The sequence below is a fragment of the Ovis aries genome, chromosome 9, assembly GCF_016772045.2.
Source record: "Ovis aries strain OAR_USU_Benz2616 breed Rambouillet chromosome 9, ARS-UI_Ramb_v3.0, whole genome shotgun sequence".
NCBI classification, from domain to species: domain Eukaryota; kingdom Metazoa; phylum Chordata; class Mammalia; order Artiodactyla; family Bovidae; genus Ovis; species Ovis aries.
Genome location: NC_056062.1, coordinates 38,169,657 through 38,194,074, shown reverse-complemented (window position 1 = coordinate 38,194,074; position 24,418 = coordinate 38,169,657). Strand labels below are relative to the sequence as shown.

At 36.6% G+C, this 24,418-nt stretch overlaps 1 protein-coding gene across 5 annotated transcripts in view; it reads left to right on the top strand.

Moving 5' to 3' along the window:
• The window catches only part of TOX (thymocyte selection associated high mobility group box), a 309,096-nt gene that overhangs the window by 49,517 nt on the left and 235,161 nt on the right, over window positions 1-24,418 (top strand). The window lies entirely within an intron of this gene.

Genomic DNA, 24,418 nt, shown 5'->3' with positions numbered 1-24,418 from the left:
TATATGCCTAGAATGGTATAAGGAGATCAAGAGTTTTTATGTGTTTTGACTTCTGAGAAGTTGTTTGTTTATTTTTAAAGAAATATTACATTAATAAATTTCTAGAATTACAATTTTAAATCATCTCATTGATAGAAATGCAGGCAGTTGATGAAGTATATTAATGTTTCTTCTCTTTTGCAAATTGGATAGCAAATTTTTCCAGAGTCAAGACTGTACAAACGTTTTAATTTGTTGGAAAAGACTGAGCCATTAAATGTGAGTAAAATTGCTTAAACTGATTTTTTAAAATACCCTGGAAAACTAGAGAACTACAAATTACGCTTTGGCGGTAATTTAAGTCTCTACAATAACCCAAGTCCCTAAAGGTCTTAAAAGAGTGACAGAGAAACCATGATTTTCAGACATGTGCATTATATATGCTAATAGCTTTCAGCGAGAAAGGTTTATATCCTTGTAATAGAGGAAACATTCATTTTTAGCATTTCAGACCATGGGGAACACAGTAATTCCAACAGGCACTAATACCTGTCTCCTTTCTACCCTTGCTTTCACTCACCTCCCCTTCCATGTACTTGAATTATCTCAGCAGAATTAGTAAAAGAACTTTAAACCTGTGTCATTTCCAAAGCCTGTTTTATTCTCTCTATAGTATGTTTAGTACAACATTGGTCCTCAAGGAGTGTGACATACCTTATGCAGATATATATCGTCACAGCAAAAGGAATTAAGGATATTTTTCTTTACTTAAATGTGTTCATAGATATTCCCATATATATGATTAACAATGATGATTTTCAGAAGCTCAGTACTGAAGTACTCTTTTATAGTTAAGTTTAGGTCTAAAGCAGTAAAAAATGTGTGTCCATCTTCAAGAAACATTATCATTAGCTAGAACAGTCTGGCCAGTGTCCAATCTTTTGGAATAAAATAAATCTGCCATTTTTTTTGTCAGATGAAAAATATAAAAATAAGCAGTTAGCACTTGACCTGTGGTGTATTCTATACAGGTTTAGTTAGCAGGCAAATCCTGTCTCAGCCCCCATCAGAGGCACAGTCTTGGCAGTGTTTGATCAAGATTTCTCACATTCTTAATCCTCTATTAGTACTTTTATTGAGGAATGAATATATAGGATTTCACTGGATAACTCCTTGAAAGTAGTATCAGCTAAAAATGTGCATTGTAAAGCTAAAAACACCTTTTCTAAAGAAGTTTTGCAAGTTTATTTTTACTAAAAACAGGCAAGAATAAAAATGTGAAATAAATCCATAAGGCTTTCCCCCTTTACTGTGAAGGATTCATATGGCTTAATTTTCTTGATAAAGGCATTAAATTAAATCATTTAGAGAAGTTAATCTATATTATAAGGGCGATAAAAACTAACTTACTGCAGCAGTCTTAAAGCTTGATAATAGGTCTGATTCCCTTTCATTCTCGAATCTTAACTCCTCTCTGTCTCTGTCACACACAGACACACACATACATCCTTTATTTCTTGGAAATAATTGTCAGAGATTGTGTAATTTTTGAGGAAACAAAAAGTTACAGAGGGGGACTTGACTTCAATAGTAAGGGGCAAAGGTTTGAGGAATTTTATGGTTGTTTCAACTTCTGTAACTGGGGAGCAAGTATAAAACAAAAGCAGCTGTTCTTGACTTTATTTTATAAATGGAGAAGATGAGCAATCTGCAGTATCCCTTTAAGCTGTATACTTAGAACAGGTAGTAATCATCACCCAGAAGAGCCATTCTGGTAAAGCACACTGATAATAAAAGCCGTAAGTTGAAACCGCCTCCTTCCTTATTCCCATGCTGCCTTCAAACTCAATTCATATTAAATTATCCAGTTAAATGTTCCGTATTTATAAAATTATTATGCTTTCTTGAGTAATCACCCTGCTCCCCCTTGTGTTGATATTTGCTCTAAAAGCTAATTTATTTGGACATATTCTCCCTGGCCCACATGACAGACTTGCATTCATGCTTTGAGTCTTCTTTAAGGATTTTTTCCCCAGCAAAGCTTTCCTGGGGCTTCCCAGGTAGTTCAGCGGTACAGAATCAGCCTGCAATGCAGGAGACACAGGTTTGATCCCTGGGTGGAGAAGATCCCCTGGAGAAGGAAATAGCAACCCACTCCAGTATTCTTGCCTGGGAAATCCCATGGACAGGGGAGCCTGACACACTATAGTCAAAGGGGTCGCAAAAGAGTTGGACACAACTTAGCGTAACAGCAAAGGCTTTCCCAATCTCTGGGGAGCTAGGACATCCTTCTCCTCTCCTTCACCAACCTCCATTACAGTGCTTATCACACTGTTTTGTAGCTATTGGTCAAGTTGTTAAATCTTCTTGACATGAATTCTTAAGGCTGGTCTTATTTGTCATATTTACCCTAAGTTCCCCAGTGCTTGCAAGGTGCTTGGTGAATGGTAAGTACAGAATGAATATTTATAAAAGCCTAGAGAAAGTGTTTGTGATGGCATGAGCTGAAACCAACATGGAGAGGGAAAGAAGGAGAATGAATGAACCAGGAGGAGGAAAAGCCACATTGCTGTGAGGGTGTTGGGTATTACTTTTATATTTTAGCCCCTTTTACTTTACTTTTGCATTTGAATTTTAAGACAAAAACCTTTGCTTCTGTTAAATAAGGATTGTGTGGGTACTTTGGTATCTTTTTTCTGGGGTTGGAGGACATAATGGAAATCCCCAAAGTGCTGTATTGGGGGTAACATCTAGATGTGTTTAGTTTAGGAAAAATAATAGTCCTCAAGATGAAATTTTGAATTTGTAAAATATACATTAAAATAAATTAATAAAATTTAAAAAGTTTAAAATACTAACTCTAAACTAGAGAAGAGTTAAGAAAGATGAGGAAGAGTGATGCAAATTTGCACTGCTCTTGCTTTCCTGGCCTTCCTAACTGGGGCAGAGACTGGAGTCTGCTTTTCGCCAACTCTGCCTTCTTTCTCCAGGTGATGTCCAAGGGGACTTAATTCCAGACCTCTGGGTTGCTTGTTGGCTAGATCCCTTATTTTATGTAGGAAAGTATCAGATGGTGCAATGGTCAAAAGTAAAGTTACAAGCTCTATTCAAGGACTCACTGTCCTCTTATCAGGTAGATAGATCACTTGGCCACTAACTATGAAACTGGTGAAGAATCTTAAAGGCCAGGTGGTAGTTCTGCTAGTAGTGAGAAACTATGGAGTAGGGGAAGAGAGGGGAATTTTTTCACCAGATAAACATTTTTTTTTTTGGTTATTTAAAAATTGTGGTAGAGGAAATTACAGAAGACAGAGACCATCAAAGAGAGGAAATGCCAGGTAATTACTAAACTTTTACTGCACATTATCTTTTAGAGATATGAGGATGTATCTCTGTTCACAGGAGGTAAAATGGTTCATGGTACTGTTTTCATTTGTTTTTTTTTTTTCCTTTATCAAATGCCTTTTCTCAAAGCAATCAGTACTAGGTGCTTTAGTTGCATTTATTGTTGATGATCCACATTGATAGTTCAGAAGCTGAAACATCCCCATTCATAATACCTTGATCCAGTCATTTAATAACATATTTTGATCATACACACACTCAAATGCAGATTTGCTTTGCAATTTTGAAAAAAATTTTGTTTTCATCTTCTATTTTGCATTGTTTTACAATCTGTCATATTTACGGTACAATCTCTTGGTAATCTCCTGTAATCCTTGCTGACTCAGTTCTTAGTAAATCAAAAAAGATGGAGCTTTATGGTCGACTTTAAGTAGGGAGTGACAAAAGTAAAGGACATTTAGTGTGAAAAATTCCATTGTGTTTTTCAATTAAAAATTTCCCCCAAGAGTAGAATTGTTCACCAGCTAGTCTTGATAGGTTAGCAGTGGGGTAATTTCTCATCCTTAATATAGACAGTGAAGGAGACTAAACAACACAAAGCAATTTGCTATCATGGAGGACGGTCAGCACTGTGCATCAGAAAGAAATACCCATTCAGAGCTCTGTGACATTGGTAGATTATAGTCAGTCTCTCTGAGTCCTGGTTTTCTCATTTGTAGCATGGATAATGGTATTATCTAATTGACAGTGTTGCTGAGAAAATTGAATGACTTAATATGCAAAATTTGCTTCAAAAAGTTACTTGCACTGAAAAAGATTTGTCGTTACTATTATTGTATTACTATTATTGTATCAAATGATAATACAAAGGACAGTAGTGAGATTGGGAGCCAGAGGGATAAAGACAAAGAAAAGAGTTGTGTGGGGCGGGGCTGGGGGTGGTTCCGTAGTGGTCCTGTGGCCAAAACTCTGTGCTTCCAATGCAAGGGCCCTGGGTTCAATTCCTGGTCAGGGAACTAGCTCCTAAATGCTGCTATTAAAAGATTCTTCATGCCACAAGGAAGATTGAAGATCTCACATGCTGCAACTAAGACCTGGCACAGCCAAATAAATGAACATAAATATTTTTTAAAGTTAGGGTAAGTAAACCCGTTAAGATAGATTGAATAATCCATAAACAAAGACAGAGATACATGAGGATATCAAATTTTGCCTTAAGAAAATTGAACAGTATGTAAAAAAAGTGGCAGTGCCACTTGAAACAGAGCTGAATGATAAAGTAATAACATCCTAGTAACAGGGGAAATGGTTACACAACTTTAGAATTTTAACAAAGAATGAAAGCTTATTATTTGTCTTTGATTATGGAAAAAGTGACTATAGTTGATCTTGGGAAAAAGATAAACATACATTAAGCCAGTACTTAATTACCACCAAATTCTTTGTTACTACCTAACATAAAGCATGGAAACAAGAATTCAATCACTTCCCAGCACTGCAATGTGAACTATTTTCTAGATGTTCCCTACTCATTTCTGGCTACAATACTGAGAGTTCTTTTGAAACAATGCCACCAAGCAACACTAAATATGTTCTCTCCCACACACTGCATGTAAGTGAAATCAAGTAGAGAACAATTTCACTAACTGTTTGCCAAGGTCAACTTTTCTGTTTTACAAAGAGTAATGTGTTTTCCTTGACAAATAATGTAATACTTTCTGCATTGAAATATGGGCCTCCCGATAGGGAATTCTTCCTTGAATAATAATATAAATCCATGTTATCTAATTTGACAGTAGACTACTGTAAGGACATTTAAGAATCAATATTAGTGTTAATTTGTTCAAAGGAAATACATTTATTGCTAATTCTTTCTTTCTTTTTCCACACTGTATTTTTACTAGCCCAGTAATATCTTTTTCATAAAATAATTCTCTAAAACAGTAAAAAGATTCCTTCATTTTTTCCTTCCAGTTAAATTGTTTTCTCCCTATACCTGAAACAGGAGGTCTTTGGGGGCTCACCTTATCTTTAGTTGAGCATCAAAGATACCTTCACCTTCTTTCTTAGTCTCTTAGGAGACCTGTATGTGTACTTATTCAATTTTATTTTGATTTTGGTGACATGGGGAAAGGGGAGTAAGAAGATACAATGCTTCAGGGAATTATATTCAATGCTGCTAAGTCGCTTCAGTCGTGTTCGACTCTGTGCCACCCCATAGATGGCAGCCCACCAGGCTCCCCCGTCCCTGGGATTCTCTAGGCAAGAACACTGGAGTGGGTTGCCATTTCCTTCTCCAGTGCATGAAAGTGAAAAGTGAAAGTGAAGCCGCTCAGTAGTGTTCAACTCTTCGCGACCCCATGGACTGCAGCCCACCAGGCTCCTCTGTCCATGGGATTTTCCAGGCAAGAATACTAGAGTGGGGTGCCATTGCCTTCTCCAATTATATTCGATATCCTATAGTAAGCCATAATGGAAAATAACTTTTTTAAAAAAGAAGATACCACACTTTGGCAATTCTCTTCCTTTTATACTCCAGAAAACTACTAAGAGCAAACTGGCTCTTACTTCCCTAGTGAGCCATCCTCATTATGTAAAATTCCTCCACCTCTTCCTTACTACAAACCAACTGGAAGGCTGCCAGTGTAGTAGAGCCCGGAGAAGTTCAGATCCTCTTTGGCCAGATTCCTCTTGCTGCTCTTAAGAGTGCTTTATCTCTTTGCCTCCTATGTTCTAGAAAGACCCAGCCTTGCTAGAAGTTGACCTTCAAGGTATATTTGTTGAACTTGACTGAAGACCTGAACTTGGTATCTCCCTCCGTACCCTAACCTCTCTGCCCAATTTCTGTATCGGAGGAAACCTTCACTTCTTTAACTGATACTTTAAAAATAACCCCTCCCTCTTCTGCCCAGAGCACGGACTGACCTGACTTTGGTCTACATTCTAGGGGGCCCTGTGGATATTTACAAATAATATTAAAAAAACAATAATTCTATTGTTGACCGATGAGAAATTAGGATATCTGGAATGGTGTAAGACAAACTCCTTTTATCTACTGTGGTGCTTGTAGTGCTTTAAGAAATAATTTGCTGTAGTAATCACTTTTACTAAAAAAGATTCTTTGCTGATATTGTTGGTAAATCATATGAAGCCCTTAAAATTTCTTAAGGTTCTCACGATTTAAGCTTTTTGAAGATCTTTGAAAAATAAGTGATTATTAAAGGCATACATGTCACCTGTAGAAAATATGCAAAGTGAAGCTATAAAAATGTGTCATTATACCACTCAGCATGCATTTTCTTCCAGCATTTATATGTGTGTGATGTATAAATATATGTCATTCACATACAAACTGCTCCATTTATGTAGACTATATGGTGAGAGAAAGAGAGAGGAAGGCGTCTACATACTGTTTGTATTCATGAAGAGTGCCGTTAGGAGCATAAGCTCTGGAGTAAGATGATGTAACTTAGACAAGTTATTTAATATCTCTGGGCCAGCCGTGCTTGTTGAGAGGATTAAATGAGATACTAGGAACTAATACTTACAGAATGTTTTCCGTGTCCAAGACAGTGTTCTGTTTTTCATATAATGTCTATTTTAAACTCTCAGAACAAACCCATGAGGTGTGTATTTAGCACTTAGCGTGTTGTCAGTTACAGTAAATGCTCGCTATTTGTAAAGTTTTTTATTTTTTTATTTTTTTTTACAAAATGTGGCTAGTAAATAATAGGTTTTGTAATATATGTTTCATTTTGTGTTTAAATATTTCCCTGAATAAGGTTTTTATTTAAAAATAAATTGACTATATTTTAAAGCTTAAATCTAAGGACATCATTCATACTCTTTCTTCCAGGGAGAAAATTCAGATTCCTACATTAGTAAAGGCTAAGGAGTAGCTTGTCATATTTTATCTGTTGTTCCAAATCAGATTATACTTTTTCTAAATATGTCATGATCTTATCAATTTTTCCTAAGTAATTAGTTAAAATGTGGAAATGTAACTTGTTGCAAATAACTGCTTTGCCTTTTCCTAGTTGCTCCTCACATGGGAACCCAGACTCTGCACAGTTGGTGTCTTTATCAGATATGCCCTAAGCCGAGGGAATATGGCTTTCCAGTTAATAAAACCTGTGGTGGGAATTTCTGCACTACGTGCATTTCCTTTATATAATAAATGACACATGACAGCAAACATTTCGAGGGGTTTCCATGAGATTTAGTCCTTTAATCAGGGAAGACTACCAGTGTTCAGAGATTGTTTTTCACATCAGAGGTTGAGATTGAGGATAAGTGTAACTATAGTCCTAGGAACATTGTAAAGAGCATCACTTAATCATATTAGTTTCACTGTAGTGGCATCAGTACAATTCTTGGGTCTCATGGTTTGGGAACATTTCCAATGAAAACTTTACAAATTACTCATTTTTCTTAATTTTTATAGGCTGTCCATCAAAATGTTTTGATCTCTTTGGCAAAAGAAATGTATATGAAGAGTATCCTGTATCATAGTGTCACTTGGCAGTTACTTTAGTAAAATTATTTTAAGACTTCTAAAGAATAACTCGAACTTTTGTATTTTGGTGCCAGTTCTTTCTAGGATGGTGTCCAGCAGCCACTGCTGTCACATCCTGAGATGGCTTTCTGGGCAGTCTGGTTAAAGTTGCAGGATGGGATAGACAGTCTTGGAGATTGGACAGTCCAGATAAAGGGAGCGAGTACTAGCAGTGCAGAGACCCAGGTGGTGACTTGGGAAATTCAGACCTTTAGAGAGAACTTTGTGTGATACTTAGAAAGGCCTTCCCCACTGTACTGTACTTCCCCCACTAACGTACTTTCTACTTTATTTTCTTTGAAATATTTGACTCTAATGATTTGTTTTTGACTAAGGTGTGAGGCAGGGATCTAACATTTTTCCCTAAGAGCATTTTATCATGTATTCAATTTCCCACATGTAGTAGGATCAGCTTCTGGCCTTTGCATTTGGTTCAATCCATTTAGGCTGAAATGTGTGCTTCTCTGTGGTGGCTGTGCTTAGAGTCCTCATTTCCCATCCCTGGCCTCCTGGCTGCAGCTTTTCTTGTTGCCTGGAACTCTGTAGTGGACTAAGGCTAACAGGTTAAACAGAGGGGCAGGACACATTTGGCTCTTATTCTTTATTCTCAAGCTCAGACCTGAGAAAATGGCACGGTGGAGGGGAGTAGGTAGAGAAAGCCCTCCCTGGGTTTGCCTCAAGCCAAGTAATAAGCTCATCTGGTCCCTGTGTGCTACTGTTGATTCAAGAGTAGAGCTCCTGTTGGTTTACAACAGTGCTTGTCCCCAGGGCCTTTTTGCAGCTGATCTGAGCATGGCTCCCCCTTTGAGATCACAGCAAGCCTGGCGTTTGAATCAACTCCAGAGTATACAAAGTAAATCAGCAAACTGGTCATCGTATCAGCTCCATAGTGCAATCCGAGAAATGTCCCTGGAAAACTGGAAAAGCTCTTACAGTGAAGCCAGTTCGAATTTTCTTTCTTTCTGTTTTTTTTTTTTTTTCACTGTCTATGAGCTTGTGGTGGCTAGTGGTATGTAGTAGAGAACATCTCTGTAATTTATGACAGAGTGTACATTTAGAGGAATGTATTTGGTTTGTGGTAAAGAAACTTCCTTTTGCAAAGTTTTAACAGGCTAGTCTTTAATATAATTCTCAGAACTATGTTGGGTTTTTTTGTTTATTGTTGTTGTTCCTGGAAAAGTTACTAAACATATTTCTGAAACAATATATTTGTCTCTGTCAAAATTTTAATACCAAACCCCAAACCTTTCTTCCCTTTTAATTACCGAATACTGACAATGTCAAATTACATGACGCAAGTCACAAAAGCCATTTCCAGTGAACTCATAACTGTAAGGATAGATTGGCTGTAAGGATAAAAGAAAACAGTTCCTCATCTCTGGCATTTGGGAACACTGGACAAGGCTTTAACATTGTGGTGTAGTTAGAAATCTTTTCTTGTTTTCTTTCTGCTAGAGGAAGGAAAGAGTAACCCAAAATGGGGATGATGCCTGCGTACTGATAACCTCTGTACTCATGCCTACTCATGAACTGTGTGTAAGAGAGTTAAATATAGCTTCCATTATTTGTGCATATTATAAGTATTTGATTAATAATCAACATAAGATGCTATAATGCACATGTAGCTTTAAAACACTGGAGAGTTTTATTAGATCATTTTGGTCATTCATTTTCACAAATTGAGCCCTAAACACTGAACAGATGATTAACTTTCAAGTTAGTACAATTAGTTGAGCTAACCTCTCTTTTATCATATGTTATTATTTTTTTAATATGAATAAAATTAATCCTAGATTTCATATGTGAAGTTGGAAAACAATGTTTAACAAAAGTACACATGGTTTTTTGAGATATGTGTATGTGTGTGTCTGTGTGTGTATATATATATATATATATAGAGAGAGAGAAAGCAAGAATATTGCTTGGTCTTGAATGACTGACTATAATTCTAAGAAAAGTGACGTTAAAACATCGTTAGAGAATCATCTTATTTTCCTTTCAAATGGAAATAGGTTAGCTGTTTGACTATCTCCAGACCAGGGATAGGGCTTTTCAGGTGGCACTAGTGGTAAGAACCTGCCTGCCAATGCAGGAAACTTAAGAGAAATGGGTTCGATCCCTGGGTCGGGAAGATCCCCTGGAGGAGGGCATGGCAACCCACCGCAGTATTCTTGCTTGGAGAATCCAGTGATAAGTTCTAAATCCTTAAATAGTGTACATGTGTTCTCAGTACCACTTACACATTGATCCAAATTCCCTAGATTCTTTAAGGGAAGCAGTTACTTATGAGTAATAACTCTTAACTCTAACGCCATTTGAAATATATGGCACTTTAGAAAAATGGCATAAAAATGTCAGTAGAAGAGAACATGTTATAAAGACTGCTTTTCTGGATATAAGACAACTGAATTATTAGTCTTATAAAACGAATGAAACAACAGTCAAGATTATGTTTTATGATTTTTCTAGTTGAGGCAGACTAATATATTTCCCCAGGCAAACTTGCTGAGATGCTAGAGGCCGTGCAGTGGAGAGTGGATTGTGGGCAAATGCAAACCATGTGTTCTGTTGGTCTTTTCACTAGGGATTTTAAGTCATTACTGTTTTATGGAAAAGGCATTATATTATTGTAACATATTTAAATGATAGAAAGGGAGAAGGAATTTCTGCAATTTTTTTGGTCAAAATACTGAGCACTATGGTTTTTATCTTAATACTGAATGGCTTAGTCAATAAGTTTGTGCATTAAGCAAAACACTTTTGAAAAAAAATCGTGGAATCAAACAATGGTTTGGTCTATAGTATATGTGATTTTTCTTCATTCGAGAAATGTCGAGGACAATCAACTATACTTCAGCTTAAAAAAAAGAAATGTCAAAGGCATCCTCTGAAACTAATAATCATCATTAGCTTTATTGTCATATGAATTTCAAGGAAGTGTTTAGACTTGTATAAGTCTTGGACTATTTATCAGTCATTTTCCCCTAATAGGTATTTTTAAAGCATCTACTGAAGGCCCAGATTGTTTACATAAGTTTTTGAAATTCAAAATAGATTTTTCTTTCTTTGCTAGGACTCAGGTTGAATAGAAATATTTAAGATTTACAAGGAAAAATTGTACAACGTTTAACTAAAATGCAAATTGTGTTTGTTTTAAAGTTATCTGTTCTGTTTGTATCCTGAGGATACCAAGCTCTGTTTGAGGTGTCTGACATAATCCCAAAGTTTCTGTGGATTGTTTTAGAGTTACTAATTGTCCTCAATATTTTCTTAAATCAATCTCCTGCTTTCCTATACATTAACTAGAGCAAGCTACATCCTCATCAGACAGCGGGAAATCTTGTCATTGTCAAAAGGAGCCAAACCTGTCTCATTCTCTTCAGTATAATGCCCCCAGTAAGTGGTATGAAGGATCATTTTGTAGATGATAAATACCATCTGTATGTTGGTGTCAAACATTAAGACTATACTGAACCAGCAACCCTTCTTCCTTTGTTCTTGAAGTCATCTAAAATCATCCTGATTCTGCTGATAATTTTATGCCACAAACCAGTAAGAATATATATATTCATCTTAATCTTTGTATGACCAGTTTCTAGTGTAGCACCTTGCATATAATAGCTTCCCATAAATATTTGATGATGAGTGATTGATCTTGAAAACAAAGAATGATTTAGTTCCTTTATCAGAAACAATGAAAAGATTTCCATATTGGTAAAATATTGCAGAATGCAACACACAGAATGCAGCTGAGCTGTTTCAGTTTTGTTCTTACAGATATTTCACAGCAAAAACATAAACAATTCAAACTGTCAAAATGAAGGTATAAAAGATAAAAAACACTTATGATCCAGATGTTAGGTGAGGCAAATATAAGATCCAGAAGGTCAACTTGAGCTTCTTGCCAGATGCCCTGAAGTTTAGAATACATTCAGGTTTTTATATTAATATAAGAATCAGAAGGAAATGAGAGCATCAGCTTTCCCTGTTTACGTTAGTGCTTTATGATAGGGAAGAAAACTCAAAGATTATACAATTCTAATTTTACTTTATTAATCTAATGACTTTTTAAGTACTAGATCAAGGAAATAAAGTGTTGAGCCTAAGGAAGATGGAATACATAGGTGTTTTACTCTCTGGTTTATAATTTCTAATATTTGAGTAGTCTTCCATTGTTCTTGAGACGCTTTCGCCAACTCCGTCTATGACTTCACTCACATAGCCTGGAAGGGAGACTGAAATCTAGCCTGGCTGTACAACTCCAAGTCCAGTTCCACTGTCAACTCTGAGATGTTGCTTCTTTATATCTGCCTTCCTCATGCACACGTTAATCCTGACTATATATAAACTTTATAATAGGGCATAAGTTACAATAAATTGTCACAAAACATGAAATTCCAAGCTCTCCTATATCTAGTTCAAGACTTAGGAGGTGGCAGAAATGCCCCCAGGGGACAGGCTACAGCAAGGCGGCCTCCCTTGAAAAGAATCAGGGGATCAATACCAGGCTTATGAACCTATTCATGTCAGGCATCCCCCGGATGTTTTGTTTTGTTTTGTTTTGTTTGCTTTTATTAGAGTGACTATATAATACAAGAACATATACTTCTTTGCTTTTAATTTTCAAAGCCCTCTTAGTATAGAAACCCCTACCACTTTACTCTGCTCTCTTATTTGACTACATTCCGCAAGAGAGGCGAACTTTCTAAACACTCATATTTCAAACAACTTCACTTTCTTTGGGGAAACTATAAAGCACTCTGTGATCCACAGAAGTGGTTTAACTCAGGAGTTCATAAAGGTATCAGTAGCCAGCAGAAATGTTCTTCTACATGAGTGTTTGAAAGCCATTGTTTGAAATCCTATTGAAATCTCTTTACAAGGGATTTAAAATAATTTATAGATTAGAAAAAAAGAGAACTGGGTAGTTTCATCACACTGCTGTTTTCAGTAGGATGAATAATTGCTTAGCTATTGGTCTGCTTTGCTTATCTTATTCAGTGAAGGGATTTTTTTTTTTCCTAAACCTAGTTTCTAATACTTAATACTTTGTTATATTGTAGATATCATCATTAACACATAGAATTTAATCTATATTGAAATGTTGAAAGACATTGGAGTTTCAAGTCTTTTCAGCCTAATATGCTGATAAAAATGTATGTTTTCTCTAGTTTATTTAGAAAAAGAGGAGATAAAACTTGGGAGTCTTTGTTATCTATTGACGAGGAGAGCTCATTGATCAGCTATTTAATTGCCTTTGATTCTCTGAGTGACCACGTAATTGCCAAGTGAAGCCTGAGTAACATTTGTTATCAGTTGAGTGATTAATTTACTGTTCTATGATCCCCAAGTTGAAAGAGCAAACTGACTTATGAATTGAAAGACAGTTAAGATGCTTAAGGTGTGTCTCTTCTTTTGTATCACCACCTGCTTTTCGTTTCATTACCTGATAAAGAAATAATTGATAGGTAAATTAATTTGCTTTTAGCATCATTGAAAATAAGTCAATGGACTAGATTCTAAAATATGTGAGAAGAGTTTATGATGAATTTTGTGTCCTTGAATGAATTCAAACGCTTTGAAAATGTTTTTATTTCTTTGAAATAACTATATTTCATGTATTAATGCTTCTGTTATGCTTATGCATACTCATGTAAGCATGAATAGTGGTATGTTGTATGTTAAATGGTGTAAATACAAATTATTTTTAATAGAGGATGTTACTTAGATGTTTAAATAATGTCTCCAGGGGAAAACCAGCAATAGGTTCCATTTTTTGTTTCTTTTTTTTTCCTTTGGCTCAATTCATTCATGATGGTATAAACAGTAAGGACAGTTCCAAGAAAGCTATTTCCTTTGCTTGCTCTTTGGGGAAAGGTATATTAACTTGGAATTAGAAGACCAGAGATTTTGCTCTACCATTTGTGAGTTCTGTGTTTTGGGGGTGAGTTTCCTAGCCTCTTGATGTATTAGTGTTTCTATCAGTAAAACAGAAAAATATCTACAGTATCCAAATGGTGAGTTTACATGGCACTGTCTGTGGAGTGCAGACATGGGAAGGTGACTGAAGATCCAGGCAGGGAGCTATTGCTAAATACAGTCCCACAGACTGGAGAGTTCAGCTGCTTCCTCATTATTGCTTCTGATGATGACCAAGAACAGAACTTACCAGTTACCTGAGCATTGTAACCTGCCGTCATATAAAGGTACTGTCATGGGCCATGAGACAAGACAGGTTGGCAGATTGATTTAGAGAACTCTTTCTTACTCTGAGATTCTGAGGAGCTGTGCCTTTGGGAGAAAGTTCATTTGACCTTGTGGACAGGAGGAAATAGAACTCATTTACTTCTAAGAAAGCAGTAATTATTTTCTGTAAAGATTTACTTCAGACTTTATTCTGAAGTTACATTACTGTAATAACAACTAATGGCTTAACAATTACTATTGAACTCATTTATATTCCTAATAACATTTCAGACTGGAACCGGGTATTTTACTGTGACACTGTATTGCAAAAACTCCCTGTTAGACATGGCACTCTCTTTTTTATTCATAATACAAAGAGGGGAATTCTGAATAAAACTTTGTCTTTAAATTACTACACTCACTTTTCTGACAACATAATTAAGTTTGTTTATCATTTCATTCTGTGATGTTTTGAAATTAGTGTAGATGGTGTTTTTTAGGCTCTTTTTTTTTTTTTTTGTCAGAAGCCTCTGTTTCTAGGGCTTTTATTTGCAGCACAATCCTAAGTTCTTTCTTAGGTTAATTGTGAAATTATTCAACGTAAACTAACCCATGGTTAAAAGACTGCATTTAATTAACTTGCACAGTGAGTGTGTGGCTGTATTGTTCCAGCAGTGAGCAGAAATACGTGAAAGCTGGAACCTCTTTCCTTCTTCTCCTTCCCCAAGTGCACCTTTCTCCGCTAACCTGGCCTGTACCATGAACTAGGGGATTATTACCAGTGAGTTGCCATGAAATACATCCTGTGCCATATGCAATTTTAAAAACATGACATTGAGGTATGGATGATGATCCAGTTTACTTAAACTCAGGCTCAGAGTATTGTTTTCCTACAGAAAGATGGCATTTATTCCTTCAGTGCCTCAATTGCTCCCTGTTTGTAAATTATGAACCTTCAGCAATGCTGTTTCATTAACACCTAGGTTATTATTTAGTTGTCTGAAATTGCAGCTCTCCCAGTAAGACCCTCAGGACTCAAAGTGTTGATGCAGCTTGAACACTAGGAGAATTTAACTGCCTTGAAATAATGAATAGGAGAATTAAACAATCTTGATGAAATATTTAATTCATAAAAAAGCTTCTGCATTGCCATTATTAATTCTTAGTTGAGTATTTTAAAATTTTCATACCATATGTATGTATATTATGGTATATCAGTTGGTCTAGCACATAAATATGAGATATATGTTAGTATTGTTTGTGTTGTTATTGTCAAATGAATAACCAAATGAAGTCATTCAACATGAAGGGGAAAAATCAGCATGTTTCTGTAATGCTATAGTTTCTTAAAAGTCAGTAGACACAGACTGTGTACAGAGGCCTATGAGCCCAGGTAATGGCCATCAACATTGGCTGTAAACACAGGCATGGTCATGATTGCCCAGGAAGAGAAAGATGCACCAACTTAACCCAGATGCCTTGAGTGACTTGTTGGTACTAAGCTGGAGCCCCGTTTTACTTCTGACTTTCTGGTGAAATCTCTCTGAAGTCAAGGGCAAAAGAAGCCCTTCAAATATTTTGGCTTCATTCCATGATAGTCACAGGTATTCTGCCAGCACATATATTTTGAGTCCTATAAAAGTCAGCTTCCACTAAATCATTATTTAATCCTTTCCTAAATTAGAAGAGATCAGTAGATTTTTTTTTTCTAGGCAGGAGAGAGGTGGAGAATGGAACACCAACCCCCAGAATTTTGCTTATCTGATTTGGATGTTTTGGGGGTACTCACTGTTCTTGCCTCACACAGGAAACCTGATCTGGCCTCATTTTAACATGAATGACTGTTGAAGGGACTGAAAGTTCTCTAGAATTTGGAATGACCTTGCTATATTCTACAGACTTAACTACCATGTATCTGGACTGTCATTATTCAACTAGCAACTATGAGTAGAAAATAGAATCCCAGCTCTTCAACATCAAACATGATTCCTTTACGTCTGAGTAGCAGAACTATTTTTGTACCAGTTACAAGTCTTGCCTGTGAATTACTTTAAAAAATGAAATCTTGAACCCTGAGATTTTTGAAAAAGATTTTTCAAAAATCTTGTTACCACCATCACATAAACATAGAAAGGAACAGATGTATACTGTTAAAGGTGAAACTCTCCTTCACGTCTTAAAGGAAACACAGTGTATCTGCTTCTAAATATAGCTTGTTTAAATAATAACAGAAAAAAAAGATGTGTCTGCAGGTAATTAAGGAAGTAAAAATTAAGAAGGAGAATCATGTGAAAGTAGAAAAAAAAAAGTTGAGAAAGAGAATGAAACTGGGTAGAAAAAAAAACAAACCTGATTTTCATACACACAAAAGTTGGAAAATAATACAAATCTCCATCATTTTAAGATAATTCTGTGTAAAGGTGAATATGTGCCATTTTGGCTTAGAGGATTGATATGTATAGGGTTAAGACACTGATGGGCTCAGTTTCCTAAGCTATTCTGCTAATACTTAAATTTAAAATGGGTTTTTGATTTTTTGAAAGTAGCGAAACCGTGTGATTAACCAGATAGGAAAATCCCATGAACAGAGGAGTGTGGCAGGCTACAGTCCGTGGGGTCATAAAGAATCCGATGTGACTGAAGCAACTTAGCATTTGGTTTTCTGAAAGTAGCAAAACCATGTGACTAGCCAGGTATTCATACATACTACACATCTGTTAGTTTTTCATTTTAGGCTTTCTTGAATTTGATAAGAAGCTGTTGTACATATATATTTTTCCCTAACGAGGACATTTAAGTGACGCCGCTCATTCTTAAAACACATACACAAAGTTTGTCCAGTGTTTAAGCATGTGTGAGGAAGAAACTTGTGTTTCAAAAGAGTCCCCATGTAGAATTTCAAAACGCTGTATTACATTACAATAAAAGTAGAAATTTAGATATTTTTGTCATATAGTCTAGGTGAGAGAAAAATATATACCTGGAGAAATAAGCTAATTTAAATCATTAAAAAAATGTCTTTTACATGGAACTATATGAAATGCTCTGTGTATATAAATATTCTGTTACCTTCTTTGAGGTGTCAGATGCACCATCATGGCCTATGGAAATGTGGACAGGGAATCAGCTCTGTGTAGTCAGTGAGGGACAGGTGGGAAATCATGTTTTCGAAAAAGAGGGCACTTGTAGTAACAAGTTATCACTGTCAACTTTCACCTCTACCAAATGTGTGATTGGCTTAAGCTACTTATATTTTCAAATCTGTTAATTATTCACAGTTTTGGCAGAGCTGTTGGTTCATACAGTGTTGGTGGCTGTAGTCCACCTTTTTTTTTTTTTTTGATGAGTGTCATGAAAGGGAAATTGGAATTGTTGTTTTCCTTCCAAAACCTTTAATGACACCACCATAGTTTTTCTGAATTCAGAACAGTTTTACAGTTCTGTTATGGACTAGGTGCTAACCTCCCAGCATAATTCTGTGGTTTTAAATGTTACACCAAAACTGGCTCAGGGAAGTAGCTAAGTATGGAGGATTTGATGGGTTCCAAAAGAGAAAAAGGAACAGAAAAAAGGAAGAGTCGATTTTGTGGTTGTAAGGCTTATGGTTTAGGGTACTCCTTGGGGTTCAGAGCTGCGCAAAGACAGGAAGTATCCATTCATAAGTCTTGGTCCCTTTCTACTGTATTTGGTATCATAATTTAAATGAATTCAGGGCTGAATGCCAGCATCAGTCTGTTCCACGCGCTTGATCAAATTTCCATTCTTGCTTTCAGAAAGTGTACTTTAGTAGAGGGATGGTAGAACTACTTCAAGGATCCACACAAAGTGGAGGGAAGTCATATAGTTGACTCCATGCTTCAAACATGATTGTGGGAATATAGAGATCCAAATACATGGTCTCCTCTTTAATACTACACAGCTGATCCACAGTTAGTGCCATTGTTTGAAACATGTTGAGAACGCCTCTTTTGTAACTTTTCTATTCCGGTCTATATCAGAACTCATAAGTAGTTATTTCATTACATTATTTTACACTGTCAGTCTATTATCTAACAGATTTCCCATTATATTCACTAAGTTCAGTTCTGATGTTTTTCTCTACAGTTCATTATGGGAAACTTTCAGACATACAACCAAGTTGAAAGGTTTTAAAGCAAAGCTAGATTCTACCATAACTTTTTAATGTACTTGCTCTGATGCATAGGTGATTAACTCTTTGATAGTTTTTCTTAATTTAATTCACCCTAAAAAAAGTTTTTACCACTAACACATACACATGAAGACACACACATACACACAAAAGTAGATTCTAAAGCAAGACTTTTAAGATAAAGATAAACCCATAAAAATACTATCAAGCTAACTTCAGTACTTTAAAAAGGACTAGTAATTATTTATGGTTAAATTCTGATATATTTGCTTAAAAATTAGTCATACTACTTCAGAGTCACACCTCATTTATGGTATCAGTCATATGACTACTTTATTATAAGATTAGATCTAGACATATACAAGCACATGTAAGTACATTTAAAGCCATGTAATGAAAACTATGTATATGGACTTGGCAGTCAGTAAAAATGAATTTATTCATACCTGTTATATGATACTTTTGAGCCCTCATACTTTCTATAGTAATAAAAATGCAACTTTTTATAGGGAAGTAAATTGTTCTTAGTTGTTCCTCCATTGTTACATTATGGATTAATACTTAAATATCATATCTACATAAAAAATACTAAAGATTTCTCTGGCTTTAAAATTCTTTCATTCAATCCTAAAGATTTTTCTGGCTTTAAAGTTCTTTCCTTCATGAAGGTCTCAAATACCTTTTATGACTTTGGTATCAAGTTTTCATACTTGAAGGATGTTAATGTTGATGTGAATGATAGGAAAAGATATTTGATTGACCAGCTTCTGATCCTTGTTGGGTAATACTTTGGGTTCCTTGACATGTTAAAAAAACACCCATAAACATTAAATTCCTATAATCTTGGGTTTGTTGGGCTCCAGACCCTTTACCATTAGCAATCAGAATACTTTAAGACTTAGACACAATTTGGACTTTATTGGAAATCCCTTTGACTGTGGTATAAGTGTTCCCATCTGAAAGAAGTAACATTTGATATGGCATGTGTTAAGGAATTCTGTGGGCACTTAAATGCAAGAAAAACTTTTATAATAATAGCTCTGAAAAATTAGAAATAAGCAGATTAGGAAAAAAGTCTTAGAATTGTAAACATGGAAGAGACTTCAGAGAAACTATTCAGTTCAGTCCCCTCCTTTTTCATCGAAGGTGATGCTGGATCACTCAGTAAGGTCAGCAGTTAGTGCTCATTTCATTGGCTTCCCTAAGCTCATTCATTAATAAAAGACATAACCAATACAAGAACCCAAGACACTTCCACACTTATTGTTTTCCTACAATATGTCAAGAATTCCTAAAATAGGGTTTAAATTTTTAACTGTTTTATCCAGAGATACTGGGCCACAGAGATTAAGTAACTTGCTCAAGTTTACATAGTAAATGAGGGGCCGACCTGGGATTTGATTCAGGCTGGCTGGTTCTAGAGTCCATGCTTCTAGCCACAAAGTAGAATTGCTGAGTGAGTGAATGAGTATGTGGTAGAAGCAGAAATGCGGTGTAACTCACTGAAGTTTGGGAAGGACGTGAGGTTGCTGTTAAATAATGAGTGCACATTTTCAAGGGGGAAAGGTAAGAGAGCATCCTAGGTACAAGACCCAGACTCCAGGAGGTGCCTGTTGGGTTTGGGAGCTCTGATGTTCTCTAATGAGGGGGCAGGACTGGGAAAGTGAAAAGGTGTTAGAGCAGAGCAGCTTGATTCAGAGGGTGGGACTGCTGATGCCATACTGTGAAAATTGAGATTACTCCAGCAGTCTAGTAAGAAAAGGGATGAAAAGAATGCACCTTAAATACCCACTGTGTGCCAGGTGGTTTAATGCTGTATACTTGGGCACGCATGTGCACGCACACACACACACACAGTCATCTGTCCCTCTTATGAGGCACTCCCACCATGGCCAGAGGTCTCACTGCCAGTAAGTGGTTGGAGCACGGGATAGCGACCGGTCCCCTCTGATGCTATAGCTTGTTTTGACCTCATTTGGCAAGGGGCCAATGGAAGTTTTGAAGCAAAACGGTGGCCAAATTACATTTCTTTGCTTTTTGGCGAGAAGAGAAGAGCCAGGGAGAGTAGAAGTGAGGGAGAAGTAGGGTCAGGGAGATCAGCAAGGGCTATTCCAGTCCCAGAGGCAGGAAGAGCTCTTCTGAGGCAGTGGCCATGGGACTCCAAAGGCAGTTCTGATTTGAGGTTCCTTTCAACCTGCCCTTTCCTTGATAGTCAAGGATTGCTTTGTCTGTGTTGAGCTAACAGGACCATGTGACTTAGCAGCAGTGGACAGCGGGGTCTGTGGTACGTCAGCAGTTGGCCAGGGCGTGGTGTTGATCCGGTATGAACAGATTTTGGTCATGCTGACAGTTATACACTCAAATGGCTTGTTTATTTGATTCATGATTAGTGCCTTTCACACAGAAGATTAGCACTCAAATTAGTGTTTGTTGAGCTTGACAAAATGTGCATCACTGATGGTTGGGAAGTTACTGCTGTACCCACTACAGGTGGCCTCAAACTTCAGTTGCTGTTGATGGTCTCAGATGGCAAAGGACTTTTGAATTTCCTGAGACAGAAGGAAGCTGATGCTTCTCAGAGTCCAGTTGTGAGTAAATTATTTTTCACATGTGAATTTCTGTTAAGCTAAGGAACATTAAAATTATCTTGTTTTATGAGTTTTCTCATTTTCCTTTTACTGGATTTAAACAGTATAAACCAGAATAAAGTGTCAATTTAGTAAATAATGTGCTGTTCTATCGTAAAGGATATAAATTTAAATGTATTTAAATTAGTTCTCCTCTGCCCCAAACTAGAAGGTAAATACATAGTTATAAGTTATTGCAGAATGTTTCTCTGAAAGAAAAAAAAAAGAATCATTTTCAACAATTTACAGAAATGGTTGAGATTCTTTTATTTTTAGCCTAAAGGGAAAATTAGTAGATGCCAGAATGAAGTAGTTAGGGTAATGATAAGAGAGAAATGAAAAAAAAAATGGACAATGAAAGGACATTATCCTCTTAGAAGGATAATGAGAGGGAATAAGAAAAAAGGAGGAAGGGAGCATTAATGACAATGAACAAGGGAATGCATCATGTCTTGGCAAATAATGAGGATATAAACAAAAATCCTGAAGTCCTTTTTCCCCTCGTCTGTATGTATTTTCTTCACAACGTAGGGAACTATAGAGCACTACTGAAAAGCAGGCAACTCAAAGCAACTATGGCAAGGAAAAAGGAAACGGGGAAAAAAAGCATACCACAGGAGTATTTTCCACTGTATAAACAGTCTTGTAGATTCATTAGAAGACAATTTGGAAAATATTTGATAATCGTTGCTTTCAGTCATAACAGGTATGTGAACAATACACTTTCTATTCATATCAAATCGGTTTGATTAAGGTTGGTTGAGTTTGACATTCTTTGCTTAATCGAGCTTGCTCATACTTTTTTAGATATGTCCCACTAATGAATGACTGATGTGAGTTGACATAATGTAGGATTACCGTAGTGCAGTTCTTAAGTGACTTCAGTGTATTTTGGGAATATTGTTTTAATTCTGAAGCAAGGAATGGAGGTCAGAGATCATTTAGCCCAACTGTCATTTCATAAATGAAGAAAATAAAATCTTAGAAAAGCTACATGCTTTTGCCTACAGCCTGAGGCTGGTTGGGAGCAGCCTGAGAATTACTCACATTCCCCTAGTCCACTGAGATTTCATCACACCAGGCTGCTCCAGGATCTCCAGGATCTCCAGGCAATAGTAGAGAAATTACACGAAGATTTAGAAAAGAATCTTCCCCCTTTTGCTGCCATTACCAATCAACTTGTTACTGGCTTCAGAATGGAGCAAACAGAAGAGAAAACAAGCAAACATTTTTAAGAGAACAAATTGCTAAGGGTGAGGCCTGTGTTGTGGAGGGTTTAGCATCAGTGTAAGAGCCCAGAGCCCCTCTCAAGGCTCCTGTTAATTAGTGAGCTTGGGCAGAGAACCGTAGCCTCATTCTGGAGGGAGAGCAGATTATTCTAGTTACGAGAGGCAGAGGCAAGATCTGGTGAAATCAAAAGTTTCTTCCAGCTTTAAAATTCTGATGTAATTGTTATGAGTACCAGTGATAATCTCAGTTTTTAAGGACACTTGTGGCTCATTCCTTATCAAAATGAGGGAAAATAAGTAATGTAATCTCTCAGAAAAAAGCTACTTTTGTTTAAAAATGATACTGTTGGCTGAAAAATCTTAGATGGAATGTGAGAAACTTGTTGATACCTCTCCTCTACCCAAGGAGGAGCCAGCATAAGCAAAATACAAAATTTTTATTATAAAAAAAAAAAACAACAGAAAACTTGACCTTGTTGCTATTTAATAATCATCTACCTTCTTGGTCTGGCATAGTCAGTTATCCAACTCATGAGAATTTAGAGCACTGCCATCTCAACTTTGAGTTCAGAAGGCCATAGATTTGTGAGGAGAACTTAAATAAAAGTTCTCTCTTCTCTCTTTAGAGCAAAATATGGTAGCCATTGTGCTAGAATGGAATTTAATATTCTAAAAGCTTTTGCTAAAATAACCTGAGTTTACCATTATAACTTTAGTATTTGCTTAAACCAGATGCATAAAATATATTAGACAATTCATACTGGAGACTGAATTCAGGGTTTAACTGGTGTCACTATAAGTAAATTCTTCTACCGAGAATTTTTGTATCTCAGAAGCCATAGACCACTGGGTGCTCCCCAAACTGTCTTGGAGCCCTCATATTTTATAGTTGTTTTCTGTAATGCTTCTGTTTTGTGATCACTTTTCAGCATAAAAACAGAATAAACGAACACAAATTTGATGTTCCTTCAGAATCATAAGATTTTTAAGAAAGGAAAAGTGGCATGTTAAGATAGTCTGCAAAGAAGAAACCAATTTACAGACAATTCTTAACAAAGAATTTGAAGAAATGTGTAGAGCCATGTAGAGGGGGAAACAACTTTGTAAATGGTTGTAAACGCAGACTTCTGAGTGCAGCAGCACACTCTTCATGCACTGTTTACTTTGCCTTCCTTTACTTGAAGCTTCTGGCAGTGGTATCTTAACTGTTCAACACAAGGGCTGTTTGTGATCCTGAAACCACACTGCAGGAGAGTTCCAACAGGTGGGAAATGGCTGGATGAAGCCTCAGAACCCCACACAGTCTAACCGTGGGTGCCTCTTGATGGATATCCTAGGCTATTTGAGGGATTGCAGACTTCATTTCATCTTAAAAGGATCATTTTTTCCAGGCTTCTTCATAAAGTGGAGAAACACACCAAGACTCAGAAAGGATACAGAAGGGCCTGTGTGTTTTAAGGGATAAAAAGATGACCCTGGCAAAAATAAAGCCATCAGTTTAACTTGGATCTTATCAGGACAAATAACATTAAACTTTTCCAGTCATGAGCACACACACATTGCACACACACCAGATTTATGAAGAATAAATTATACCAATTTTAATACCAGTAGTGAATAAAGTAATTTCATCCTGTAAATACTGGTGGCCAGCTTAAAAAGGAAAGGGTGGATGTAATCTGAATGTAACTTAGTTTCATTGATCCGTTGATAATATTTTCATTAATAATTTAGGAAAGAGCCTCACTACTACACTGCACATGTGTGTGCGCTAAGTCGTTTCAGTCATGTCCAACTCTCTGTGACCCCATGGACTGTAGTCCACCAAGCTCCTCTGTCCACGGTATTCACCAGACAAGAATACTGGAGTGGATTGCCACGCCCTCCTCCACGGGATCTTCTCGACCCAGGGATTGAACCCCCATCTCCTTCAGCTCCTGCTTTGCAGGCATATTGTTTACTGCTGAGCCACCGGGAAGGCCTTCTCCACAGAGATGAACTTCTTATTCCAATAAATGTTGTACTCTCCAGCAAGACTATCATGGTCCCAAAATTATTAAAGTTTTAAATGATAATTTTCTGTAAGGTGCAGGATGAAGTACAGAGATAAAAATATATCCCAGAATTGAGCAGGATAAGGGCCTGTGCGCAGGAAGAGACCCACCTTTCCAGGCTTCTCTCTCTACTCTGTGAAATGTGCCCTCAGTCCACAACTGGCCCACGGTGCAGTTTCCGGGAGTGATCAGCTCTTTCTGGATTTGATCTCTTCAGATACTGCATTACCTTTCCCACACCTCACCCCTGTCATCTAGTTGTCTTATTCTCACCTAAAAATTCAACTCAAAGA